The sequence below is a fragment of the Marmota marmota genome, unplaced genomic scaffold, assembly GCF_001458135.2.
Source record: "Marmota marmota marmota unplaced genomic scaffold, marMar, whole genome shotgun sequence".
Taxonomy (NCBI): domain Eukaryota; kingdom Metazoa; phylum Chordata; class Mammalia; order Rodentia; family Sciuridae; genus Marmota; species Marmota marmota.
Window position 1 is genome coordinate 11,552,448 of NW_025999905.1, and position 11,896 is coordinate 11,564,343.

The following is an 11,896-nucleotide window of genomic DNA, read 5'->3' on the forward strand; positions in this document are numbered from 1 at the left end:
TCTTCCCCAAGTCTTCTGGCACGCAGTTGTACACATTTCCTGGAATAGCATGCATACAGCTTTCAGGAACCAGAGTGGGCAAAAGGCATTCTGCTCGCCAAATATTTTGGATCTGTGCTAGGATCACTGGTTGCTGCCTTAGATCATAAAGGTTCTAGGAATGCTGGATGACCATTGTTGTGGCATGCCCTTTCATCCCTGTAAGCCCCTCCCACTCAGATGAAGTGACATCCTGGGAATTGAGAGGACCAGTGCTTTCCCCCTTCGTTTTTCCCTTTCCCCTTTGGAAGTAAGAAATTAAGGAAGAGGTGTTTCAAAAACATCTAAGTATATAAGGAAAATTGAAACAAGATTTTGCAAAGCCAGGGAAAAGTACAGGCTCAGAGAAGCCCTGAGATGATCTTAAGCTTTTATCTCAAGCTGATTCTTGGCCAAGACAAAACCTAGAATGATAATAAATGAATACATATGTCACAAAAACTGCAATCCATGGGAGGGGAGAGGATCTGATATCCATTTATCACATTATCACAGAAGTAAGTTTTCAAGAAGATATCACAAGGCATACAAAGAAAGAGGAACATATAAGCCATTCAAAGGAGAAAACAAATCAATTGTAACTGTCCCTGAATGTTTTAAACCATCTTAAAAATGCTAAAAGAACCAAAGGAAAATGAGGAAAAAGTTAAGAGAACAATGTAGAAACAAAATGGGAGTATCAATAGAGAAATTGTAAACATAAGAAAAAAAATTCTAAAGCACTTCTTTTTTCCCCCTCAAAAATAAGCTCATTTGATGAGGGTTTTTTTTTTCTTTTTGTGTTTTTTTAATTTAGACTTTATGGTTATACATAGTAGTTGGGTTCATTCCCACAAATTCAGACATGCATGGAAATCAATTTCAGTTTATGATAGCCCTTTTCCCCTCCCACTTTTTCTTCTCATCTTCCTCCTTCCCCCCTTATCCTTCCTTTATCTACTAGACTTGCTCTTGCTCATCTGCTAATTTGAATTTATTAGTTCTTTATGTAATCTTATCTTTCCATCCCCCTTTCCTTTATTATACTCTAGCTTTCAAATATGAGAGAAACTGGCCTGTTTCACTTAGCACTATTCTCCATTTCCATCTATTTACTGGCAAATGCCATAATTTCATTCATTTTAATGACTGAGTAGAACTCCATTGTGTATGTGTGTACCACAATTTCTTAATCCATTCATCTACTGATGGGCATCTCGATTGATTCCATAATTTAGCTATTGTGAATTATGCTGCTATAAACGTTGATGTGGCTCTGTCACTATAGTATGCTGATTCTTTGGGGAAAACACCCAGGAGTGAGATCACTTGGTCATATGGTGGTTCCATTCATAGTTTTTGTTATTGTTGTTGTTTTGAGGAATATCCATACTGCTTTTCAGAGTGGTGTACCAGTCTGCAGTCACACCAACAATGTACAATTGTTCCTGTCTCCCTGTAACCTTGTCAACATTTATTATTGTTTGTATTCATCATTGCCATTCTGACTGGAGTAAGATAGGATCTTAATGTACTTTGATTTGCATTTTCCTGATTGCTAGGGTTGTTGAACATTTTTTTCATGTATTTATTGGCTTTTGTGTTTCTTCTATTGAGAGGTTTCTATTGAGTTCTTTTGCTCATTTATTGATTGGGTTGTTTTCTTGATACTAAGTTTTTTGAGTTCTCTGGATATTAATCCCCTATAGGAGGAGTAGCTAGCCAAGATTTTTTCACATTCCATATGTTCTCTCTTCATGCTTTTAATCATTTCCTTAGCTGTAGAGAAGCTTTTTAGTTTAATGGCATCCCACGTATCCTTGGTTTTAATTCTTGTGCTTTGAGGGTCTTGTTAAGGAAGTCTGTGCCAGCACCTATATGATGAATCTGTATATTGCTTTTGATAGTATGGCCATTTTGACAATACTAATTCTGCCTATCAAAGAACATGGGATAATTCCAGCAGTTTGAGAGGCTGAGATGGTAGGATCGTGAATTTAAAGCAAACCTCAGCAAAAGTGAGGCACTAAGCAACTCAATGAGACCCTATCTCTACATAAAATACAAAATAGGGCTGGGGATGTGGCTCAGTGGTCCAGTGCCCCTGAGTTCGATACCTGGTATGAATCAATGTAACCCCCTCTATAATACCAATGACATTCTTTACAAAAATTTGAAAAAAACAATTCTTAAATTCATTTGAAAGAATAAGAGACCTAGAATAGCCAAAGCAATACTAAGAAAAACAAAGCAAGAGGCATCATAATACATGATCTCAAATTATAGTACAGATCTGTAGTAACAAAAACAGCATGGTATTGGCACCAAAACAGACAAAGATCAGTGGAATAGAATAGAAGAGATGGAGACAAACCCATAAACCTATAGCTGTCTGATATTTGACAAAGGTACCAATAATATATCTTTAAAATCAGGAAATAGAGCCTAAGAGACATATCTTACCATCAAGTAGACCATTATGGAAGTCTCATAAGGAAAAGTGGGAAAGAAAGGGAAATTGGAAGAAGACTTTAAGAAGTAATGGTTCAAATTTGTTGAGCCATTATTTGTTGAAGGACAGGAATATAAATACTAATGAAGCTCAATGAATTCCAATTAAGATGCAAGAAGACCCATACTGGGATTCATTCTGAGTAAGCTTTCAAAACACAGAGACTCTTAATCAAGAGAAGTGTTTTATCATAGAATCCTTGATAAGATTATTAGCAGAATTTTTTTTATCAGAAATTTTGGAGTCCAGGGATGGGGATGTTCAGTGGGTGAGTATTTACTTAGCATGTGCCACCCATGGGTTCAATGGCATGTACTATAAAATAAATAAACAAGAAACTGCAGGCCAAGAGGAAATGGGCTGATGCATTCAAAGTGAGAACAACAAAAACAAAACATCTGTCAACCAAGATCCCTACATCCCCACAAACTGTCCTTCAAATGTGAAGAAGAAATTAAGACATTCCAGAGAAACAAAAACTGATAAAGTTTGTTAATGCTAGACACTGTGCAAGAAAAGTCTTAAGGGAATCCCTACAGGGTGATATCAAAGGGCATTAAATAATACCTAAAAGCAGTATGTAGAAATAAAAATCTCAATAAAGGGAAATATACAGGCAATTATAAAGGTTGTTTTACTTTGACAATTGCTTATAATGGTTTTCTGATTTCTACAAAATTTAAGAACCTAATGCATTTAAAATAATTATGATTGTTTTGGATACAAAATGTCTAAAGAAGTAATTTTGTGATATACTTGTGATAGATATTAACATATTAATATAATATTTTATCCTAAAAGAGGTAGGGATAGATTTGTAAAAGAGCAGCTTCTTTGTATGTTAAGATATTTAGATATAAATTACAGCATTAAATTTAAGATGTTTGGTGCGATTCCCATGGTAAGGAAAAAAAAGGCTCAAGAATACTCTAGAATATACACAAAAGGAAATGAAAAATGTCAACTTTTTAGTACAAAAATTCTACAATAATTATTGAGAATTTCAAACCCTCTTCTGTTCTACCTTTAGGTACAGATGTTAAGTAAGAAAATGAAATTAAAACAATAAAATACTCATTCTAATAGATGTAGGCAGAGCACAACAACAACAGCATATAGATTCTTCTCAAGTACAAATGGGACATTTTACAGTATAGACCACATATCAAGCCACAAATTAAGTCTCAATATACCTTCAAAGACATGTTACACAAAATATCTTATCTGGACACAATGGGATGAACTTAGAAGTGAAAAACAGAAGTTGGAAAACTCATAAAATTGTGAAAATGAACACACATAACCAATGTTCTGAAGAAGAAATCACTGTGAAATTATAAAATACTTAGAAAGGAATTAAAATGAAAACACAACATACCAAAACTTTTTAGATGCACTGAAAGCAGGATTAAATGGGAAATTTATTGATATAAATGCTTAAATTTTAAAAAGTAAATCTCAAATCAACAATTTTACTTTATAACTAGAAAAAAGAGTAATCCATATATAATGAAGGAAAGGAATAATAAAAATTAGAGCACAGATAAATGATGCATAGACTAGAAATACAATAGAGAAAATCTGTAAGACCAAAGTTATTTGGAAAGAACAACAAAATTGTCAATTTTTTTATCTAGATAGACAAATGCAAGAGAGACTCAAAATTTTAAGTAAATTTGGGGATATTATTATTATCATTATCATTATTATTTTGATACTGGGGATTAAACCCAGGGGCACTTTACTGTGGAGCTACCTCCCTATTCCTTTTTTATTTTGAGACAGGGTAGCATTAAGTTGCTGAGTCTGGCCTCAAATCTGTGATCCTCCTGACTGAGCCTCCCAAGTTGCTGGAACAACAGAATATTTCATCCTTCAATGAGTGAATACACATTCTTCTCAGCAGCACATGGATCCCTCTCTAAACATATATTATGCCATAAAGGAACTCTCAACAAATACAAAAAATATTGAGATACTACCCTGTTTGCTATAAGATCATAATGGAATGAAACTAGAAAACAATTGATAAAATAAAAAATAAAACTACTCCAATACCCAGAGACTAAATAATATGCTACTGAATGAACAATGGGTTGCAAAAGACATCAAAGATGAGATTAAAAAACTCATAGAGGTAAATGAGGTCACTGATAAAACATATTGAAATCTCTGGGACACTATGAAAGCAGTACTAAGAGGAAAGTTCATTGCAGGGAGTTCATTCCTTGAAAGAAGAAAAAGTCAACAAATAAATGATCTAATATTACATTTCAAAGCCCTAGAAAAAGAAGAACAAATTAACACCAAAAGCAGTAGAAGACAGGACATAACTAAAATCAGAGCTGAAATTGATAAAATTGAAGCAAAGGAAAGAACTGAAAAATTTGACAAAACAAAAAGTTGATTCTTTGAAAAATATAAAATTGACAAACACTTAGTCATGCTAATGAAGAGAAAGAGAAAACTTAAATTACTAACGTGATGAAAAGGAAATATCACAATAGATACTACAAAAATACAGAAGATACTTAGAAATTATTTTGAAAATTTGTACTCTAAAAAAATAGAAAATATCAAAGGCATCAAAAAATATCTAGAGTTACATGATTTGCCTGAATTGAATCAAGATGATATACACAATTTAAACAGATGAATTTCAAGCAATGAAATAGAAAACACCATCAGAAACCTACTGACCAAGAAAAGCCCAGGACTGGATGGATACACAGCTGAGTTCTACAAGACCTTTAACGAAGAACTAGTACAAATACTCTTCAAATTATTTTGTGAGATAGCAAAAGAAGGAGCACTTCCAAATTCATTCTATAATGAGGCCGGTATCACCCTGATTCCAAAACCAGGCAAAGACACATCAAAGAAAGAAAAATTCAGACCAATATCTTAGAAAAATTCTCAATAAAATTCTGGCAAATAGAATAAAAAAGAAACAAATCAAAAAGATAGTTGGGTTCATCCCAGGGATGCAAGGTTGGTTTGATATATGGAAATCAATAAATGTAAATCATCACATCAATAAACTTAAAGATAAGAATCATATGATCATTTCAGTAGATGCAGAAAAAACATTTGACAAAATACAGCACCCCTTCATGTTGAAAACACTAGAAGAATTAGGATAAAAGGAACATATCTCAACATCACAAAAGCCATCTATATTAAACCCCAGGCCAACATCATTCTAAATGGAGAAAAATTGAAAGCATTCCCTCTAAAAATTAGAACAAGATAGGATGCCCTCTTTCACCATTTCTATTTACCATAGTTCTTGAATAATTGGATGAAAGAAATTAAAGGAATACATATAGTGCTAATTTGAGTTTTCCTTTTGCTATTTGCCTACAATATGATTCTATACTGAGAAGACCCAAAAAAATTCCACCAGAAAACTACTAGAACTGACTAGTAAATAAATTCAGCGAAGTAGCAGGATATAAAATCAATACCCTTAATTGACGTGAACATACTTTATATACAGAGATAGGAAAAATTCTGCTCTATATGTGTAATAAGGATTGTAATGAAAAAAAAAATCAAATAAATAAATCAAAGTGAGAGATGCTCTGAAAGGGAAATGAAGAAAACTACCCCATTTACAATAGCCTCAAAAAAATAAAAATAAAGTACTTGGAAATCAACTTAATGAAAGAGGTGAAAGACCTCTACAATGAAAACTACAGAACACTAAAGAAAGAAATTAAAGAAGAACTTAGAAGATGGAAATATCTACCTTTTGACCATACTGCCAAAAGCACTAAACAAATTTAATGCAATTCCAATCAAAATCCCAATGACATTACTCATAGAAATAGAAAAAGCAGTCTTGAAATTTATCTGGAAAAGTAAGAGACCCAGAATAGCTAAAGCAATCCTTAGCAAGAAGAGTGAAGCAGGTGGCATTACTATACCAGACCTTAAACTATACTACAGAACAATAGTAACAAAAACAGCATGGTATTGGCACCAAAATAGACATGTAGATCAATGGTACAGAACAGAGGACAGATAGACTAACCCACATAACTACAGTTATCTTATATTAGATAAAGGTGCCAAAAACATATGTTGGAGAAAAGATAGCCTCTTCAACAAATGATGCTGGAAAACTGGAAATCCATATGCAAAAAAAAATGAAATTAAACCCTTATCTCTCACCATGCACAAAACTCAATTCAAAATGGATCAGAACCTAAGAATTAAACCAGAGACTCTGCATCTAATAGAAGAAAAAGTAGGTCCTAATCTTCATCATGTGGGATTAGGCCCCAACTTCCTTAATAAGACTCCTATAGCGCAAGAATTAAAACCAAGGATCAATAAATGGGATGAAATCAAACTAAAAAGTTTCTTCTCAGCAAAAGAAACAATTTGTTAAGTGAACAGAGAGCCCACATCCTGGGAGCAATTTTTCACCCCTCACACATCAGAGCACTAATCTCTAGGATATATAAAGAACTCAAAAAGCTAAGCACCAAACAAATGGGCCAAGGACCTGAACAGACACTTCTCAGAATCATACGTCTGATAAGAGATTAATATTCAGAATATAGAGAGCACTCTAAAAACTTAATAATGATCCAATTTAAAAATGGATTAAGGACTTGGACATTTCTCCAAAGAAATAAAAATGATGAATGAGCAGATGATAAGATGGGCTACATCACTAATTTTTAGGAAATGCAAACCAAACTAAAAGATATCAGTTCACAACCACTGAGATGGAAAATACTGGGGGAAAAAAAAAGGCAAGGGGTGGGGGTGCACACCTATAATCCCAGTGCTCTGTGAAGCTCAGGCAGGAGGATCACAAGTTTGATGGTAGCCAGGAAGCTTAGTGAAACTGTCTCAGAAATATAAAATGGCTCAGGGATTAATTTCAGTGAAGGACCCCTAGGTTCAATTGCCAATACCAAAAATAAGAAAGGAAAAGGAAATGCCAAGTGTAGAGAAATTGGAATTAGTACCTTTATATACTGTTTGGGGACTGTAAAATGATATAGCAAAATGATGGAAAACAGTATGTCAGTTCCTCAAAAAAAAAAAAAAATCATCTGACTCAGCAATTCAAGTCTTCTGGGTATATATGTATATATATGTTTGTGTGTGTGTGTGTGTATGTATGTATATATATACATAAATTTAAATTTTATATATATCCCAAATAATTGAAAGTAAGGTCTAAAAGAGATATTTAGACACAGAAGCTAATGCATGGAAACAAGACAAATGTCTACTGATAAATGAAGAAGGAAAATGTTAAATATCCCAATGTGTTAATATTTTACCTTACAAAGAAATTCTGCAATATACCACAACATTGATGAATCTCCAGAATACTGTTAAGTGAAATAAGCCAGTCACAAAAAAAGCAAATACTATATGAGTCCCCTTATATAATATACTTTGAGTAGTCAGACTCAGACAGAAAGTTGGTCAATTTTGGGGACTGGGGAAGGAGAAAAAGCGTAGTTGTTTAATAGGTACACAGTTCAATTTTAAACGAGTTATGAAGATGAACAGTGGTGATGGCTGTACAACATTATTAATGTATTTAGTACCACAAAATATATATTTAAAATGATTAGTATGGTAAATTTTATGCTATATATTATCATAAGAAATAGAAAAAAATGAAATAAATTTTAAATAGTATTTAATATTAAGGGGAGTAGATAGAAATTACTTTTTGTTTTATATTTTAAAGTTGTATTTGTTTTAGTATATATAAAGGGCTTGGGATGTAGTTCGGTGGTAAAACGTGTGTGTGTGTGTGTGTGTGTGTGTGTGTGTAATATATAATTTTTTGTGTGATGGGGTCTCATTAAACTGATGAGGTTGACCTTGAACTTGTGATCTTCCTGCTTCAGCCTCCTGAGTAGCTGGGATTGCAGGTGTGCACCCCCATGTCCAGAAAAAAGAAACAAATGTAAGTTCATCTTTATAATAATATTACTCTCATTATTTGTTTTGCATTACAGCTTATTGGGTAGAGGAGAAAAGGCAAGAGCCCACTGGCACACCAAGAATTGCACCAAAACTTAGGTAAGCCAATTGAAAATACGTTTCGTGTTTGAACATCTTTTTTTTGTTATTGGAAGCAAAAATCCAGTGGAACAGTTATGTTACATATAATCTGTAGGAATTTTTGACTATGTCCATTCTAATTTGGTTTATATAGAGTACAATATTCTACCCATTGTTATATATACCCTGATTACCATTGTCAGTGTAGTTCTGTGTCCACAATTTGACCGGAACACTGCCTCCATTAAAACGTTTGTAATACCACGTTGCATTCTTCCTTTACCTTCACTTCATTCCCCAGAGTACACCTCTCTCATTTTCTTTGTTTTCAACTCTCTGAATCAATCAATCTATCTATCTTAGGAATCTTCAGGATTATAAATCATTTTTACAACTTGTAATTATCTGAAACAAAATATATTGAGTTTCCGAAATAACACGTTTATACATTATTAGTAGTAACACATATATTAATAATTGCTTGCTTGGCTCCCACACGCCCTCCCTTCTTCCTCCTTACCTTTCTGTACCATGTATAGATAGTATGTCTTTCTGGCCCCAAGTTTATAACACATACGATGTTTTCCCATCATGAATTTCTCATTTTGAAGACATTTTAGCATATGTAGAATAAATCTCAGAATGAAAGCATCTAGGATGCCATAACCAGGAGCTTCTGATCTCATTTAAGTTTCCTATGCATTTGCCTTGTTTATTAATCAACATGTTAGGTGTTCAAATTTAAAGCCTGAAGGAAATTTTCATAGTCTGTTTTTGTGTATTTTTCTTTTCATTTTGGAATTGACCGGTAGATGATTTATTGATGAGAACACTAATTCAGATAAAACAGTTCTCACCTGAGCAGGACCATAAATAACATGTTTGTAAACTGTTAGTTTCAAACACTAACAATTTATAACCCTTACCTAAAAACTAAGACATTGTTCTGAGACTTTCCTATTTTTCCCTTATCCACTATTCAGACTCATCCCCATCTGATTTATAATTAAATAAGTTGCTTCTTGGCATAATTACTCATGTCTGAAACCTGAGGCAGAATTTCTTTCAAGAAGAATCACATTTATCTCAACTAATGAATCATTAAGTTTCATTTCTATTGCCAAACACACATTATCCTTTATTCAATATGATATGCTGAATTGAGAAACTTTCATGAGTGCCAAAAATATCGTTTCTCTTCTCTGCACACTCTTTCTCCAGGGATACAAACATTTCTGTTCACTCACCTCAGCCATGATCGACAGGCCTGCTATTTTCATTCCAGCCATCTCCATGAGCTGTCCATCATACCATACTGTGCTAGAAGGCTAGTGGCTTTTGGGTTTGTACAGCCAAATATCTAGAGACTAGGTTTATTCCATCTAACACTTTGGATTTTGATTTTGGCATTATCTTCACACAGACTTCAAGAAATTAAAGATTGCTTTACCAAATTCCCTTGCTTACCTGGCTCTTCCTATTTATTTATATTTTGCATTTTCCCAGTGACAATGAAGCAGCCAACCCAGGAGAAGACAGCAGAGAGGTTAGGAGGTGCATTGCCTTTCAACGAATACATGCTGCCTAACTGCTGGCCAGGATGCTTATTTTGCTGAAGGGTTGGTACAATTTTGTGTCTTTTTTCCAAAGTAACCTCAGCAAGAGCTTTACTCTTGGATTTTAGTGGTTAGGGGTGACAGAATGATGACAGTTTGGCATGATGTAGGCTTTACCAGTTGATTAGAAAGACGCTCAAAGACTTGGAAAAAAATAATATCTGGAGTAGCTAGAGATTGTTTCCTTTGAAAGCACTGAAGAGTCAATTGACTTGAGTATAAACTACTAACAGTAACCTATTGATTCTAAAAGTACCATTCATTTTTCTTCTCAAAATTTGAAGTAAAAACATGTTTTGAATTAGCATTACTCTGTTTTAACTCACATTTGAAGATTTTATTGATAGGATATACAAATTCTAGTCAATTTGACAAGAAGGGTTTAAAAAAATACCATTTTATCATAGTTTTTTGTATATTCCTCATGAATAAAAAAAAAATTGCATTTCATAAATCCACCCTCCAAAAGTGACATTTAGCATAATTAAAACTGTATTCTCCTGAACTCATAGGATAGTCTGGCTGCCACTGTCAAACCTGATATTTAAACCTTCACTGACAAGGAATAGTTTAGCCTCATTTCAACTCCTTGTACAAGTAGAGAAACCCAAAACAGAACATTCTAACTCCCAGTGGCACATACTTGGTGCTAAGAGCCACAGCCAAGTAATATGATGCATGGCATTTTTGGTTGAAAGGTGAGCCAGCAAGCCATTGAGATGATTATGTTAAGATCTGCATTCATATGGATATTGGACTCCTGCTGTCCACATCAGCCTGCTTTGGGACTCCTGGAGAGTTCCCATTGGTTGGGGAAGTGCAGTAGGAGGGAATTCCGGAGGAGGGACTTCCTGTTGGGGTCCGAGAGAACGCCTCATGGGTCGGTCGGCAATCTTCCCGGGAGCTTACGGGGCATTAGCAGCAGTTTCAAAAATAAAGTTTGTTCCTGCTTGAGTGGCTTGTGATTTTGTGCCCAGCCAGACTGCAGCAATTGGTGGCCCGTGCGGGGGACGCCTGAAGCTTGGAGGTGAGTAAAATTGCTCGCCCCTGAGGGAAGGCGAGAGAATGGGTGACCATTTCAAAAAACAATGTGTTCTTGTTTTGATTTATTTTGTTTTTGTTTCAAGCTGTCTATCCCTAGAACTTTCTCAGGCAAACTGGGAAAAATGGTTGGCTCAAGGTTTGAAGTTGTTCGGCCCTGAGAAAGAGAAAATTGATACAACTATTCTTTGTTCGGTTTTTGTTTCATTCTGTTTCGGTTTTGTTTTATGCTATCTTATTGGGTTGCGTTACCTTTATAGTAGATTAGAAACTAGTAAAAAACAAACCGAAAAACTGTTAAGTAAATTGTTAGAGGTCCAGACTGCTAAGAGCCAAGTATATGATGCATGACATTTTTGGTCGAAAGGTGACGCCAGCTAGCCATTGAGATGATATGATTATGTTAAGATTTGCATTCATATGGATATTGGACTCCTGCTGTTCACCTAGGCCGGCTACGGGACGCCTGGAGAGTTCCCATTGGTTGGGGAAGTACAGTAGGAGGGAGTTCCGGCGGAGGAGCACTCTCTGCGGGTCCGGGAGGAGGCCGCGTGGGTGGAAAAAATCTTCCCGGGTGTGTACCGGACATTGGCGGCAGTTTCAAAAAATAAACTTTGTTCCTGCTTGAGTGGCTCGTGATTTTGTGCCCAGCCAGACTGCGGCA